Below are 17,288 nucleotides of genomic sequence, written 5' to 3' on the forward strand. Positions count from 1 at the left end.
CCTGATGTAAATCCTATGGAACCCACCTGGGTCGCGACCGGGCGCCATCACCGCGTACACAAACCAGCGGCCCGTTGTTTACGCGTGTTACATGACCTGTGCGTAGATGTCTAATGCCACATACCCCCACAAACCTACCAAGAAACTGTCGGATTCCTGATAAGCGGTATCAGTTACGTATTTCGTTTCAAAGACGAACAAAGAAGCTATTAAGCAGGCGGTCATAAAATTTTGACTCTTCACTGTAGCTAATCTCACTAATACAGTAGTCCAGGGCTTAACAACTGGCCGGTTTTGAGCACGAGTACTCGCGTCTGCTCAGGCACGTGCTCGCGAGTAGGTGCAAGGTCGCGGAGTAGGGAGGGAGGGGAGGGAGGGGAATTGCGCGCGCACGTTTGAATGTGATCACGCGTTCGTAGCAGAGTTAACTAGCCATCTGAATGCTTCGAACATTTTACTACAAGGTAAAGATCTGCTAATTACTCATTTCATAGATCGAATACGAGCTTTTAAAATGAAATTGACACTTTGGGTGAGTCAGCTGGAAACAGGAAAGCTAGCTCATTTTCCTAAATTATCATCCATGCAAGATGTTCACAAAGACTGTGAACGTTATTCACATAGTTTAGTTGATCAGCGCTTTCAAGATCTGACAGCACTAGACAGTGATTTTGATCTGTTCTCTCCATATTCAGCGAATATTTAAGAGATTCGTCCTGAGCTGCAGCAAGAAATTATTGACCTGCAGTGTGACAGAGAATACAGAGACAAATTTCAGAACAAGAAAAACATTTTGGAATTCTACAGACACTTCCCTCAGGATAGATTTCCTCGTTTGCACAAACTGGCGGCTACAATAATATCAATGTTCGGTTCCACGTATGTTTGTGAACAACTGTTCTCTGCAATGAAATGTAACAAGACGCGCCTGAGAAACGCATTGTCTGATTGAAATTTAAACTGCACGCTGCTCCTAAAATGCACAAGAACAATTACTCCGAACATGGACGCAATTGTAAAGGGCAAAAAGTGCAAGATAACCGAGAATCGCACACTTCAGTGACACCTTTTATTGTGTAACAGTTCACAAATTAATGCGAATGTAGAGGCATACACTAAGCTAATAAAATTATGTGGCATGCGTACATTCTCCTTTATTTGTTTCATTTGTCGCAGTAATAATTCGTGAGTGATATCCCTGCAGGTGGCCGCGGATTTACATTGACTGGCGGCAGCTGTTGTGTGCCCCACGTGACTTTCCCCACTCTCCGCTCTGGTCCGGTAGTGGGGGTAGCGTGCTCGCGCTGCTCCGTGCTCGCGCCTTGCCCCGCTTGGTCCGCGAGCACGGTGAATCCCTGCAGTAGTCTATGAACATTCACTTAAAGTACCAAATATCAATTACTTTTGAATCCATTATGAGAGTAGCAGTGTTCAATGAGTTATAAGTATTTACTATTAAAAACAATCTTGATCACGATTTATTTATTAAGGTGACCGCTTTCGACCTCTACTGTGGTCATCTTCAGACCACTGAGTAGGAACCTCTTTCTGCTGGAGAATCACTACTGTTTTTAATAGTAAATACCAAATATCAGTAGCGGGAGCCCCTTACAGGCGGTGATGCTGGAAGGTCTGCAACCTATCGTGGTCGGAATGGCATGCAACATGCACTTTTTTTACGCTTTTTACTTTATTCGCGCCTAGTATACAGAGTCATTACAAATTATTGAAGCGATTTCAAAGCTCTACAATAACTTTATTATTTGAGATATTTTCACAATGCCTTGCACACACATACAAAAACTCAAAAAGTTTTTTTTAGGCATTCACAAATGTTCGATATGTTCCCCTTTACTGATTCGGCAGACATCAAGCCGATAATCAAGTTCCTCCCACACTCGGCGCAGCATGTCCCCATCAATGAGTTCGAAAGCATCGTTGATGCGAGCTCGCAGTTCTGGCACGTTTCTTGGTAGAGAAGGTTTAAACACTGAATCTTTCACATAACCCCACAGAAAGAAAACGCATGGGGTTAAGTCGGGAGAGCGTGGAGGCCATGACATGAATTCCTGATCGTGATCTCCACCACGACCGATCCATCGGTTTTCCAGTCCCCTGTTTAAGAAATGCCGAACATCATGATGGAAGTGCGGTAGAGCACCATCCTGTTCAAAGATGAAGTCGGCGCTGTCGGTCTCCAGTTGTGGCATGAGCCAATTTTCCAGTATGTCCAGATACACGTGTCCTGTAACGTTTTTTTCGCAGAAGAAAAAGGGGCCGTAAACTTTAAACCGCGAGAGTGCACAAAACACGTTAACTTTTGGTGAATTGCGAATTTGCTGCACGAATGCGTGAGGATTCTCTACCGCCCAGATTCGCACATTGTGTCTGTTCACTTCACCATTAAGAAAAAATGTTGCTTCATCACTGAAAACAAGTTTCGCACTGAACGCATCATCTTCCATGAGCTGTTGCAACCGCGCCGAAAATTCAAAGCGTTTGACTTTGTCATCGGGTGTCAGGGCTTGTAGCAATTGTAAACGGTAAGGATTCTGATTTAGCCTTTTCCGTAAGATTTTCCAAACCGTCAGCTGTGGTACGTTTAGCTCCCTGCTTGCTTTATTCGTCGACTTCCGCAGGCTACGCGTGAAACTTGCCCGCACGAGTTCAACCGTTTCTTCGTTGACTGCAGGCCGACCCGTTGATTTCCCCTTACAGAGGCATCCAGAAGCTTTAAACTGCGCATACCATCGCCGAATGGAGTTAGCAGTTGGTGGATCTTTGTTGAACTTCGTCCTGAAGTGTCGTTGCACTGTTATGACTGACTGATGTGAGCGCATTTCAAGCACGACATACGGCTTTCTCGGCTCCTGTCACCATTTTGTCTCACTGCGCTCTCGAGCGCTCTGGCGGCAGAAACCTGAAGTGCGGCTTCAGCCGAACAAAACTTTATGAGTTTTTCTACGTATCTGTAGTGTGTCGTGACCATATGTCAATGAATGGAGCTACAGTGAATTTATGAAATCGCTTCAATCATTTGTAATAGCCCTGTATATGGGATCCTGCGCAGTCAAAGTGACACAGAAAGATAAGGAAATGACGTTGTCACTCGTGCTGGGTTGAGGTCGTGTGTCGCCACACCACAGCGCAGCAAACATGCAGGCAGCCCGCTGGCATCGAACCGCCCCCATAGGGGCTGCCCAAGGATACGCCGGCGGCGTTTTGCATTATGTGCAAATGCCCTCCCAGACCCGCCGTCTGCAAAGCCTGCCGGGCGCACCAGCACGGAGAAGAAAGAAAATCGCTAACGATAATTTCTCGCTATGAATGAGAGAAGTCGTCCGAAACACAAGAGTTTCTTATTGTATGGAAATTTCTGAAGGGAGCGGCTCGAGTTTAAAAAATACGACGCCGGTAATCCTGGGAGCTGCGGTTCATTGTTTACTATGCACTCTTGTGGCTACTGCACTTCCTTACTTTTCGTGCTAAACGGAAGTATGACGGGCAGTCAGACCCACCACAACGGTTCCATTCAAAAGTAAGCTCCACACGCCTTAAGACATTTATCCTACTTACAAGGGTACATCCCCATCGCACCCCCCTCAGATTTAGTTATAAGTTGGCACAGTGGATAGGCCTTGAAAAACTGAACACAGATCGATCGAGAAAACAGGAAGAAGTTGTGTGGAACTATGAAAAAATAAGCAAAATATACAAACTGGGTCGTCCATGCGTAAGATAGGCAATATTAAGGGCGATGTGTGGCGAGGAGCTCCGTGGTCCCGTGGTTAGAGTGAACAGCTGCGGAACGCGAGGTCCTGGGTTCAAATCTTCCCTCGACCGAAAATAATAACTTTTTATTTTCAGTTTATGTGAAAAACTCTTATGTTTTCATCACTTTTTTTTGGAGTGATTATCGCATCCACAAGAAAACCTAAGTCGGGCAAGGTAGAACAATCTTTTTACCCATTTGCCAAGTGTACAAGTTAGGTGGGTCGACAACATATTCCTGTCATGTGACGCACATGGCTTCACCAGTGTCGTATAGAATATATCAGACGTGTTTTCCTGTGGAGGAATCGGTTGACCTATGGCCTTGCGATCAAATGTTTTCGGTTCCCATTAGAGACGCACGTCCTTTCGTCTACTAATCGGACGGTTTTGTGGTGCGGTCGCAAAACACAGACACTAAACTTATTACAGTGAACAGAGATTTCAATGAACGAACGGACAGATCATAACTTTGCGAAAATAAGAAATTAAAATTTTAACTCGAAGGCGGACTTGAACCGTTGACCTTTCGATCCGCAACTGCTCACGGTAACCATGGGACCACGGCGCTCTTGAACTCAGGCTATAGTAGATGTTGCCTATCTTTCGCATAGACAACTCAGTTTGTATATTTTGCTTATTTTTTCATAGTTCCATACAACTTCTTCCTGTTTTCTCGATTGATTTGTGTTCAGTTTTTCAAGGCCTATCCACTGTGCCAAATTTATAACTAAATCTGAGGGGGGTGCGATGGGGAGGTTCCCTTGTTAGAGACGAGACGATGAATACCTGTTTCGTAGAACGCGGATGGCCGCTGACAGATCCATAACCGCACATGCTCTTGCACTTTCTCGCAGACGGAAACCGACGTCAACGCAAGCCTTTCTCGAGGTCGCCGAAGATGTGAAAATCACATAAGATTCGGGCTACACGGAAGATGTTGTAGTGTTCCCCAACAAAATCCCTGAAGCGTAGCCTTCCTCCGATTGCAGTGTGGGGGCGGACGCTATCGGGCGACGGGAAGATTCCGTCAGAAAGCAATCCAGGGCGTTTGCACTTTATGGTAGACTACAGTTTCTGCTAAGTGTCTTCATAGCGCTGCGCATTGATTGTGGTTTCACGCTCGAGGTACTCGGGAAGCAGAGTGCTCCTGCAGTCGACGAAGATGGTCATCATGACCTTACCGGAAAGTGTGTGAACAGCTTTTGATTTCTTTGGCGGCTGAGATGTGGGATGTTTCCATTGCTGGCTTTGCCATTTGCCCTCGGACTCGAAATGGTGGCACAGCGCGAGGTCATAATGACTTTCTTTTTTGACAGCAGGAGCCCTGTGCTCGTCGAGTTCCACGAGAGTGGAACCACAATCAATGCGCTATGAAGACACTGCGGAAACTACGACGGGACCATAAAGTCAAAACGCCCAGAGCTTGCTGGCTGACGGAATCATCACGTTGCACGATAACGCCCGTCGCAACACTGTCAATCGGACGAAGATGATTAGGTTGGGAAACACAGCAACATCCTCCGTACAACCCGGATCGCTCACAGTGTGGTTTTCACATCTTTGGTGACGTGAAGAAAGACATGCGTGTCATAATGCGTGTGGTGATTACTTTTGAATGGAACCATTCCACAGTCCCGATCTGGCGAGTATTCGGTTTTCATTTGACGGACTCTCATACATAGCACCATTTTACTGCATTATACACAGTATTTTATCTCCTTGTACACAACCGAAGTCGGTGTATGAAGGGATGAGTGAAAACTGTGTCTATTCAAATATGCGCCCGGTATTCCTGGAAACAACCTGCTCATTACTTTACTTGCACCTCAAGAGCTCTCGTCCATCGAAAACACTCGCAATGAATCACGGTCTATCTGCATTCGGAACGTCCTCGTCCACCTCAGTGGACAACCACTTCAACAATCACCCTTAGTAAGACTCTACCTTGCGTAGAGCGGAGTTCGTGCGCCTTGTGTATTAGTGTGTGTACAGGCGCGACAAGAAATGTAAAGGGAACGTCCGCCGTAAGCCACGTGGCCACTATGACGTTAGTCGTATACACGAGGACAACCAAAGTAGTCGGGAACTTGGTTTGGCGCTGTTCAAAACAGAAAATAACGTATTACTGAGGAATGTTGAAGACCAACGACTGTGAGATGTTTAACTGAAACGAACGTCAGGGTGGAGCTACGGATAATACTCGCTTCGAATGCGGTAGCAGTTGTACCAACATCAGTAGATTCCGCCGACAAATGACAGTGGTTGAAAACGGCCGATCTTTACAAATTACTACGCCAGTACTTGCGCTGTCACAATGCAATCGTACAGATTTCGGAAGACAGTCGGCGAAATACAAATCGTTTCGTTTTATTTCAGAAACAAAACAGTCTTGAATTGGATGCTGGCCCCAATTTTGACTGGACCAGCGTGGGGGTCTTCCTACACGTCGGTCAGGGGGCATGAAGATGCCGAACCTGGTAGCCCAATGAAATACTTTGAAAATTTAGACAACTGAAAGGTGTTTGATTTGACATTCTATACTGAGCAGCCGAGCTCCCGCAACCATACGGGAAAAGATGGACATAAAAGACAGTCTTGATTACGAAATTATTTTATATCGATGACGCGTTTCACCCTTTTGGGGCATCATTAAAACTGTGTAAAAGTGCTGGATATGCAATCCGCCCGTCATAAAGCCAAATGAAACGAAAAATGAACCCAGCAGTAATTGCATCTGTTTTCTTCGGTCGAGTCACTCAACTTTCTCAGACACGAAATATCGACTGTGAGAAATTGGTAAGCCACGTCCAGGAAAGAAGGTGGTGACGCACACATTCCCGACAGCCCCCAAATGCCCTCTGGCCTCTCTCTGCCGTATTGCTTTCCTTGTAGTCGCTTGCTGACAGCCGCCCGGGTGAACTGGGTTAAAGGTTAAGAGCACCATTTCACGCCTTCGTGGACTGTTAATGGTGTGCAAGATAGGCCTTCAGTCTTGTGTCTGACCTTTCGTTCCGAATAGAAGGGTAATGCGATCAATGTCACGCCTCTGTTTGGCGTTCTCAGAACACCCCAGAATGTTCCGAAAAAAACAGGCCGGGTTATTTCTGCAGCGGTTCCCTATCTCAGTAGCCTCGATCCCAACCAGTAACGCTCGGAACGAAATATAACTCTGACTGCAAGATTCTGTACGGCTACACTGCCTTTTTTAAGGAACCTGGCTAAAATGTCCCTACGTTACTGACACCTTACGCGAGTATCTTATTTAGGGCTGGGGAAACGATACCCGCGTTCGAATTCGCTCAGAATTTGTCGATACACCGTAGTGCTCGAAATAGAAACGAATCTGCTTTTACATTTGACTTGCGTGGCGCGAATGCAAGCGATACGCGAAAAACTACGAAATAGGCAGAACAGAAAGCTACAGCTCTGTTTAAACTATAACAAGGCAATAAACAAAGGAAAAAGAATTGTTAACAGATTTGCTATACGAGTTCGAATACAGTATGTATGGAAATTAACAGTTATAGTGAGTTTCAAGTAAAGCTAATAGTCAAAGGCCGGCCGTAGTCGCCGAGCGGGTCTAGGCGCTTCAGTCTGGACCCGCGCGACCGCTGCGGTCGCAGGTTCGAATCCTGCCTCGGCCATGGATGCGTGTGATGTCCTTAGGTTTAAGTAGTTCTAAGTCCTAGGGGACTGATGACCTCAGACGTTAAGTTCCAAAGGCTCAGAGCCATTTGAACCATTTAATAGTCAAAGGACCGTAAATGGCGTAAACAGTCATCTCGGTCGTCACTAATGCCCGATGCTCTCTTTCGATGTACACGGTCCAGTCACGTTATAGTGACTACCTCTGTAAAGCTTCAAATGGCTCTGAGCACTATGCGACTTAACTTCTGAGGTCATCAGTCGCCTAGAACTGAGAACTAATTAAACCTAACTAACCTAAGGACATCACACACATCCATGCCCGAGGCAGGATTCGAGCCTGCGACCGTAGCGGTCGCGCGGTTCCAGACTGACGCGCCTAGAACCGCTCGGCCACGCCGGCCGGCCTGTAAAGCTTGTCGGGGGGTGGGGGGAGGTGGGAGCCGAAAAACAGTGCAATCGTTGTCGTAGTGCGAACAAGCAGCGATTTATCTCACGGCCAAAAAGGCATGACCATTGCCTTTCGGGGCAAGGGTGGGTGCGTTCCCGGAGCGTTTAAGTTGGCAAACAGTTGCGTGCCGCCGTAGTTAAAGTACAACCGTGCGTGGCAAAATGAGGCTATCCAAAACAGGCACCGAAGCAACTGTGGCGCACCATGGGCCACAGATGAAAGGCGTGGACGACGGATGTAGAGACGTGTAGGGGCGAATAGACACGTAGCTGATGAGCAACTGACCACCAAGATAAACCAAGGGGCTATTAACAGTGGTTCCTCAACGACCGTTTAGAGAATGTTGCTACTTATGAGCTTCCACAGCAGGCGCCTGGTTCAAACACCCATACCAACTGCCGTTCATCGGCGATGAAGACTGGAATGTGCACTCCAGTACCCCGACTGGGCGTCCACCGAGTGGCAACAGGTGGTCTTTCCAGATAAATTACGTTTCATGCTCCATCGGACAGATGGCAAACGTCCTGCAACAATCATCGGAGGGGGCCATGCAGGAGGAGGGAGCGTTATGGTCTGAGGAATGGTTTCGTGGCATTCCTTGGGTGATTTCGTCATTCTGGAAGGTACGACGGATCAACCCAAGTATGCATCTATCCTTAAGAATCATGTCCACATCTACAAGCAATTTGTCTTTCCTTAGCACAATGGCTTGTATCAGCAGGACAATGCAACGTGTTACAGAGTTACCACTGTACGTGTGTGGTCATTAGTTTACCGTATTCTCCTGACCACCAAACTCCCCGGATTTAAACCCAATCGAGAATCAGCGGGATTATCGCGATCGGGCTTTCCATACTATGGAACTTCAACCGAGAAACAGCGCAGTTGACCACGACTTTGGAGCTGCCATGGCTCCGCATCCCAGTTGGTCCTTCCAGAACCTCACTGGCTGTCTTCCTGCATTTCTCGCAGCGGTCTGCACTGCAAAAGACGGTTATTCAGACTTGCAGTAGGTGGTCACACTAATGGACTGGAAAGTGTAATATCTTTTCTAAATTGACAGGGAAAAATTGTGAGAGATATGGAGGAATGACAACAGTAATTAACTTCTTCCACATATGCTGTCCTCAATGAAATTAAGATTGCCAAAGAATGCGTATGAGTAAACTGTTCTGAAAATTTCTCAATAGTAAAACCTTGCCTTCGCGTAACAATTATGACTAAACACTTTTTGTAAATTTGCTCTCCCAATCAAAATATTCCACAATACATATGCTCAATTCGAAACAGACGAAAATATAAACAAATCCCTCGTCGAAATTATTCTACGAAATGCAATTTTGTCATATGATGACATGGTCAGAGACTGTGGCTGTTATTTGAAGACAAATGTTGGTGTTGGGACAGCAACCAGCCACAAATTTACTTTCAGTTCCTTTATTCAAAGGGTACCGTTACCGGCTTCGAATCGTTATGATTCCTCTTCAGACGGTTTAAACGCTTTCCTTATAACATGTGGTGCGTTTTTTTTACAGATTAACTGTCGTGAAATGTCGGTTTGTAGTGTTTGTTTTCATAACATTCGTCCAACAGATGTGGATACATTCCCACTGCATTCTTATTGTTGCACACGCAAATTTTTCTCACTGAACACTTTAGATTTGTCACTGAAAAGATTTCTACTACGCACAACACGTTTTGATACGTACTGATACATACAAAGAGCTTACAAACATATGAATATCAAAGATGCTATCATATATCGTAACATTTGAAGATGTCCTGTTTTTGGAAAAGGATCATATATGCAACTTAAATGTTTTTTACACTAGTACAGAGACATTGCTACTGTTACATTAATTATAAAGTTTTTTTAGTACTGTATAGGTAAAATAGTACATTATTTAATTAAATTTAGCATGATGAGGATTATAGTAACATATAAATTTGGTACTTGATCTCCAGATAGATGTAGGAATATTATTTGCTTTGGAGGTTGGAAAATAATTTTTGGAAATTTTTCAGGAAAGGGATGTTAGCTAACTCTGTTTGTTCATTAAGGACATAGTCTGGTGTGCTGTTTTTGTGTGTGTGTATTTCTATTTCTTCTATTATATTCATAGTGGCTCCTTTTTCTGCTAGATGTAAAATTTTTAAGTTGTTCTCAATGTTTCTCACTGAATGGTTTTCTTCAGCAATATGGGCTGCAAATGCAGATTTGTTGAAGTTTGCAAGTCTTAAAGCACCAATGTGTTCTTTGTATCTAATTTCAAAGCTTTTGCCTGTCTGTCCAATGTAGAACTTTGGGCATGTATCACATTTGAGTGTATATTCCTGATTTACAGTAGGGACTCTTGGAGGTATTTACATCATGGATTACTTTTTTTTTGTAATTTATTATTTGTGGAAAAGCTGATTGTGATATTTTTCTTTTTAAATAAGTTTGCTATTTCGTATGATAGTGGGCCTATGTATGGGAGGGTAGCATATTTAGGTTTGGCTTCTGTGCCACACTGATTTGGCTTGAAGTGACTACTGTGAAGTGGATCTGTGGTTTTTGTCTGCATTTTGTTGAGGAGTTTTTCTATTATTATGGGTTTATATCCATAATTATGAGTAATTGTTCTAATTATATTGATTTCATTTTGTTGGTCTGTGTCACTCATTGGTACTTTTTTAATTTGGTGTAGCATCATTCTGAAATATGCCATTTTTTGTTGGTGGGGGTGGCAAGATCAGTTGTCACAACTGACATCTGTGGTGGTAGGTTTTCTGTAAATACTAAATTGATGTTTACTGTTACTACTGCAAATTTTCAGGTCAAGAAAGTTAATGTTTTATTAGTTTCACGTTCAACTGTGAATTTAATATTTTTGTGCATTTTTCTTAGATTTGCTGCTAATGTATCTATTTCATTGTTTGTACCATCAAAAAGCAAGATTGTATCATCAACATATCTTCTGTAGTAGATTATTTTGTTTGAGATGTGCTGGTTGGTTGAGAAGCTAAAATATTGAGCTAAACAGAAAATAACATTGCCAACTTTCGACTGACTTAAATTAAAATCAACATATATCTTAAACATCTCAGCAAGATCGCATCAAACATTATAATAACCATTTATGTTAATAGAAAAATTAGAGAGGACAAGTTTTTACAATGCACAAAACCTCCCGAGGCAATACTAGTGCCCTTCTCGGGGATCAATAACAACCTTCGTGACTTACGCAGTTAGCGATCAGGTACTCAGCCGGCTCGGTCTATGGATGCTTCACGTGGTCTCCCGGTAATCGCCTGTAAAGTGAAAATATTTCGTAGTTGTATAGATGGCAATACTCCTATTTTAAAACACAACAGACAATGTTAGCACATACAAAAGGTTGACGGGTGCGGAGAGAAGTGCGTCGCAAGTATGTTCATGACGCTACAGTGGTATATAGAAATAAAAAAAATAAAATGATTCAAATGGCACTGAGCACTATGGGAGTTAACTTCTGAGGACATCAGTCCCCTAGACTTGGAACTCCTTAAACCTAACAAACCTAAGGACATCACACACATCCGTGCCCAAAGCAGGATTCGAACCTGCGACCGCAGCAGCAGCGTGGTTCCGGATTGAAGCGCCTAGAACCGCTCGGCCACATCGGCCGGCGAAGTGGTATCTCGTTTTGTGACACGATTACAGCTTATTAACAATTATTCGTTGTGGAACAACCTGCATAGGATCATTTTACTTCCGGCTAATTCAAGGAATCACATCCGAACACACACGTTTAGAAGTAAGTTGTATATTTGTAAAACATTTCTGGAGCAAAAAAAAATGGTTCAAATGGCTCTGAGCACTATGGGAGTTAACTTCTGAGGTCATCAGTCCCCTAGAACTTAGAACTATTTTAACTTAACTAACCTAAGGACAGCACACACATCCATGCCCGAGGCAGGATTCGAACTGCAACCGTAGCGGTCGCATGGTTCCAGACTGTAGTGCCTAGAACCGCTCGGCCACCCCGGCCGGCTTTCTGGAGCAAATGGAAGTTCACATTCTGACGTTCCACAGTGTGACGCTTCGTCAAGAATGTCCTTTCGCTTCGTGATTTCCCTAAATCACTCCAGGCAAATGCCGGGATGGTTCCTCTGAAAGGGCACGGCCGACTTCCTTCCCAATCCTTCCCTAATCCGATGAGACCGATGACCACGCTGTCTGGTCTCCTTCCCCAAACCAACCAACCAACCTTTCGCTTCGGCTCTTCATAAAACTATTGCAGGTCTCAGTTTTTAATACGCAAGACTACATCCCTTGTTTACCGTTTTCTCCTTCCACCAAATTCCCCGGATTTAAACTCAGTCGAGACCATCTTCGATCGAGAAATTTAGCGCAGCTGGCCACGACACAGGAGTTAGCATAGGTCCACATCCCTGTCCCTACCTTCCAGAAACTCTTTGACTCTCTTCATGCACGTCTCGCAGCTGTTAATGCTGCAGAAAGTGGTTATTCAGGATTTTTTTCTAGCGACTGTCACTTACGAACTCACATTCAGCAACCGGTAAAGTGCCCAGCGTAAACGATGACGTGACTGACTGTTCATGTCCACTGTCGATCGATCTTTCCAGAGCGTGAACCAGAGGTATGTTAAGGAACGACACAGTCGTGTTCATGACCCCGTTCTTAAACGCTCGTAACTGACGCATACCCCCTCTCCTTCCCCCCCTCAACTCTCTCTCTCTCTCTCTCTCTCTCTCTCTCACACACACACACACACACACACACACACACACACACACACACATACACACACAGAGCAGCCTTCCCCACAGTGTAAATACAAGCGGTGATAAAGCGAGAAGTCGTTCGCAAGATGGAGGGGGGACACTGCTTAGCGGCCGGTTGTACGGCGGAGCACGCACTGCGTCGCGATGCGTGGTTTTTGTGCGTGCGCGTGGCGGTGCGAGGCGTGTCGGCATCCGTCAGTCGCTTATCAGGCGTGCCGTGAACCCTCCCCCACGCACCACGATCTGTTTGCAGTGCGCAGCCGCTGATCCTCCAACAAGCGCTCCGTGACGCGACTTCCTAGCACTGGAAAATACAGCACGCGTAGCCATAAAATACCTTATTGCAGACGGTGTAAACATTAATTAATGATTACAGCGATACAATCTACTCTTCCGTATGCTGCGGTCTATTGCCGCTAAAGAACATTGTGCTGCCTCACATCTCACTTCAATCTCTATGGGAAATGAGGTCGTCTGATTTGGACAAAAAAATGGTTCAAATGACTCTGAGCACTATGGGACTTAACAGCTGTGGTCATCAGTCCCCTAGAACTTAGAACTACTTAAACCTAACTAACCTAAGGACATCACACACATCCATGCCCGAGGCAGGATTCGAACCTGCGACCATAGCAGTCCCGCGGTTCCAGACTGTAGCACCACTCCGGCCGGCGCGCCTAGAACCGCGGCCGGCGATTTGGACAAAACAGGTGAACTTGGTATCTAAATGCGAAGGAAAAAGTTTTTTTTATCACCTCGAAAAAATAAAGTGACGTAATTAAATTTTTGTATATTTGGAGGTACAAGTCCGTAGTTGTGGTATACACTGAAATCCCCACGTTACATGAACGCAGCACGCCACTAGATGAGACAAAAGAAAATGGCGTAGCAATTCTTCATTTTATCAGACAGAGACGTACACTACTGGCCATTAAAATTGTTACACCAAAACTAAATGCAGATGATAAACGGGTATTCATTAGACAAAACTATTATACTAGAACTGACATGTGAATACATTTTCACGCAATTTGGGTGCATAGATCCTGAGAAATCAGTACCCAGAACAACCACCTCCCGCCGTAATAACGGCCTTGATACGCCTGGGTATTGAGTCAAACAGAGCTTGGATGGCGTGTACAGGTACAGCTGCCCACGCAGCTTCAACACGCTACCACAGTTCATCAAGTGTAGTGACTGGCGTACTGTGACGAGCCAGTTGCTCGGCCACCATTGACCAGACGTTTTCAGTTGGTGAGAGATCTGGAGAATTTGCTGGCCTGGGCAGCAGTCGAACATTTTCTGTATCCAGAACGGCCCGTACAGGACCTGCAACATGCGGTCGTGCATTATCCTGCTGAAATGTAGAGTTTCGCAGGGATCGGATGAAGGCTAGAGACACTGGTCGTAACATATGTGAAATGTAACGACCACTGTTTAAAGTGCCGTCAATGCGAATAAGAGGTGACCGAGACGTGTAACCAATGGCACCCCATACCATCACGCCGGGTGATACACGCTTCCAATGTGCGTTCACCGCGATATCGCCAAACACGGATGCAAACATCATGATGCTGTAAACAGAACCTGGATTCATCCGAAAAAATGACGTTTTGCCATTCGTGCACGCAGGTTCGTCGTTGAGTACACCGTCGCAGGCGCTCCTGTCTGTGATGCAGCGTCAAGGGTAACCGCAGCCATGGTATCCGAGCTGATTGTCCAAGCTGCTGCAAACGTCATCGAACTGTTCGTGCAGATGGTTGTTGTCTTATAAACGTCCCCATCTGTTGACTCAGGCATCGAGATGTGGCTGCACGATCCATTACAGCCATGCGGATAAGATGCCTGTCATCTCGACTGCTTGTGATACGAGGCCGTTGGGATCCAGCACGGCGTTCCGTATTACCCTCCTGAACCCACCGAACCCATATTCTGCTAACAGCCATTGGATCTCCACCAACGCGAGTAGCAATGTCGCGATACGATAAACCGCAATCGCGATAGGCTACACTCCGACCTTCATCAAAGTTGGAAACGTGATGGTACGCATTTCTCCTCCTTACACGAGGCATCGCAACAACGTTTCACCAGGCAACGCCGGTCAACTGCTGTTTGTGTATGAGAAATCGGTTGGAAACTTTCCTCATGTCAGCTTGTTGTAGGTGTCGCCACCGGCGCCAACGTTGTGTGAATGCTCTGAAAAGCTAATCATTTATATATCACAGCATCTTCTTCCTGTCGGTTAAATTTCGCGTCTGTAGCGCGTCATCTCCGTGGTGTAGCAATTTTAATGGCCAGTGGTGTAATATATACAGACTGCTCTCGCCTCAACCTTCCCCATGTTGAGGTAAAAATAAAAATAAACCAAAAGGTAAATCGCGTGACGGAGGGCGAAACACTGTCCTTCCACCATGCAAAGTGAATCTGACATTTACAGTTTTTCTTATTTATGTCTCGAATCAAGCATTGACGTTATCAGTTCAGCGACTTATTGTATCACTTTTACACATATAGTGTTACGATTAATCTAATTTCTATTAAATTCTCCGTATTAATGCTGTGGTTATCGTTTTTTACATTTGACCAGCTGTAAGGGTAAAATTTTGAAACTTTTTACTGAGAATTTATCCTTTATACAAGTAACGGAATTACAGTTCTTCAGTGAATTACTGTATTGTTCGATGGAAGTCATTTAGTTCGCCGCTTCCTCGAGACAACGAGGAAAATATAAGCCCGACAGGAAGCACTTATTTTTCTGACGGTTCCTCAACAACACGTGTCGTGTGTTTTATTACGCTTTTACAAGAAATGACATGCATTGCTCTACATAATTTCCTGTTTTTACCAAAATAAGCGTTTGCGTTTTATGGTTTTCGCTTCATTCAGTACAGATGTCGATATAATATCGATATAAGAAGTTTTATACATTACCAAACGTCAGCTATAGAGGGAACTCTTGTACTGAGTTAGTCTCAAAATCTTCGTCATTCGTCGAAGTGAAGATCTGAGAACCAACATATTCTTTTGGGACAGATACATAATGTGTCTTGTCTTTCACTGGTACTATTCACACATACATAAATACTCTAGAATAGAGACCATTCACATCTGCTTGTTTATATCAGACCTTAGCTTCAGTCTCTAAATTTACTGTCGTAATTCAGAAGAATGCGTTCGCAACATTTTTTTTCAATGTTTAAAAATTTTCACTCGAGAAAAGAAATATTACTTCCTTTCACATATCTTTGTAACCAAACGCTGCACAAACTTGGAACACCGCCCTTTACAAGCCATAGAATTCAAAGTCTACGTCACATTTAATTTCCTTTGAATAGATAACACGTTCCCGCTTTACAGCTGTCATCAATTTTATAAGACGAAAATGAAAACAAAGGTATTTCCGAAAACATTAATAAGAAACAATTAAATGGAAGCGGAAAAACAGGTAACTTTATTACCTTATAAGGTGACCACAGATACTGAAACCGCTTATCTATACAAAGAAAATTGTTACAAAAACTGGGAAACGCTATGGTCAAAGGCAATGGTCATGGCATTTAAGATTGCAAAATGTTTTTCTACACTTGATAAAAATGTAAATTATCTAGGAGAATCGCGCCTTTATTTCTGCCTAGATCTATTACAACGTAATTATTCCACAACTGGAGCTAAAGCTATTTTTGAAATACACGGGCTACAACTGCCATTTTCCCGCTGCCAGAAGGGATACGGTGCCAACTGAATTTTCTCGTAAGACACTGTGAAGGTCACGTTATTTACACCAGAGTACCTCGCAAACTTGTTCGCAAATATTTGAGCCATTGCGTTAAGTGGGCGGGTTTGTTCCACTCGTTATACAAGACACGCGATTACCAGGTGGAGTAATTATCGCGCTGGGCCATTTAAAAATAATTGTATCCGTATTCTGTCCTCAGCAAGTGCAGTAATTTTTGCTCTGGGCCATTTAAAAGCGATCGTATCTCTATTCTGCCCTCACCGGAACGCAAAATTTTGAGTGCCTGATCCTTTCTCGAAACGTTCTCGCAGAAACGTAGGTCCAAGGCTTTGTGAGCCTGCGCTAGGGATAAAAAGTTACTTCTTCATAATACAGGACGTTTCAAGAAATTTCATTTGATTTCACAAGACTCGGGGTATTTAGGTTACGCTTTAAAACTACAAGTTTACCTCGGCGTCAGTTGCCAGTTGCCGTACATAGGGTAATTCCATCACGATGTTAAAAACTTTCAAGACTGATGTAGAAGGTAAATGTGTTAATGTGAGGTAAAAGACCCTGTCCAGAAACGATCGAGTAAAAAGTTATAAGCGAAAATCGTCCTGATAACTCTGATAGTGGAATAGATGTACCGTATTGCTGTTGCTGAGACTCTAGGGGTAGGCGACTTTCAGAGGTGACAATCCATATTGTCACCAAAACAACAAAAAATGTGCCAAATAAACATGGGCTCTAAAATGCACACCTTAAGAAGTATAAACACTTGTTCAATAGAAGAGATGTGTTTTACAGTAACAATGAGCAAGTGCCAATAGCTCCTGAGGTGAACATTTTTGAGGCCGCATTTACCGGACAAAATGGTTCAAATGGCTCGGAGCACTATGGGACTTAACTTCAGAGGTCATCAGTCCCCTA

At 44.3% G+C, this 17,288-nt stretch overlaps 1 protein-coding gene across 1 annotated transcript in view; it reads right to left on the reverse strand.

Moving 5' to 3' along the window:
- LOC126094227 (uncharacterized) overlaps window positions 1-17,288 on the reverse strand; it is a 481,158-nt gene that overhangs the window by 351,530 nt on the left and 112,340 nt on the right. Inside the window, exon 2 of the mRNA XM_049908779.1 lies at window positions 11,098-11,164. The gene's annotated coding sequence lies outside the window, so the exon portion shown is untranslated. The remainder of the gene's footprint in view (window positions 1-11,097; window positions 11,165-17,288) is intronic.

Source organism: Schistocerca cancellata, chromosome 1 (genome assembly GCF_023864275.1).
Source record: "Schistocerca cancellata isolate TAMUIC-IGC-003103 chromosome 1, iqSchCanc2.1, whole genome shotgun sequence".
Lineage (NCBI taxonomy): Eukaryota > Metazoa > Arthropoda > Insecta > Orthoptera > Acrididae > Schistocerca > Schistocerca cancellata.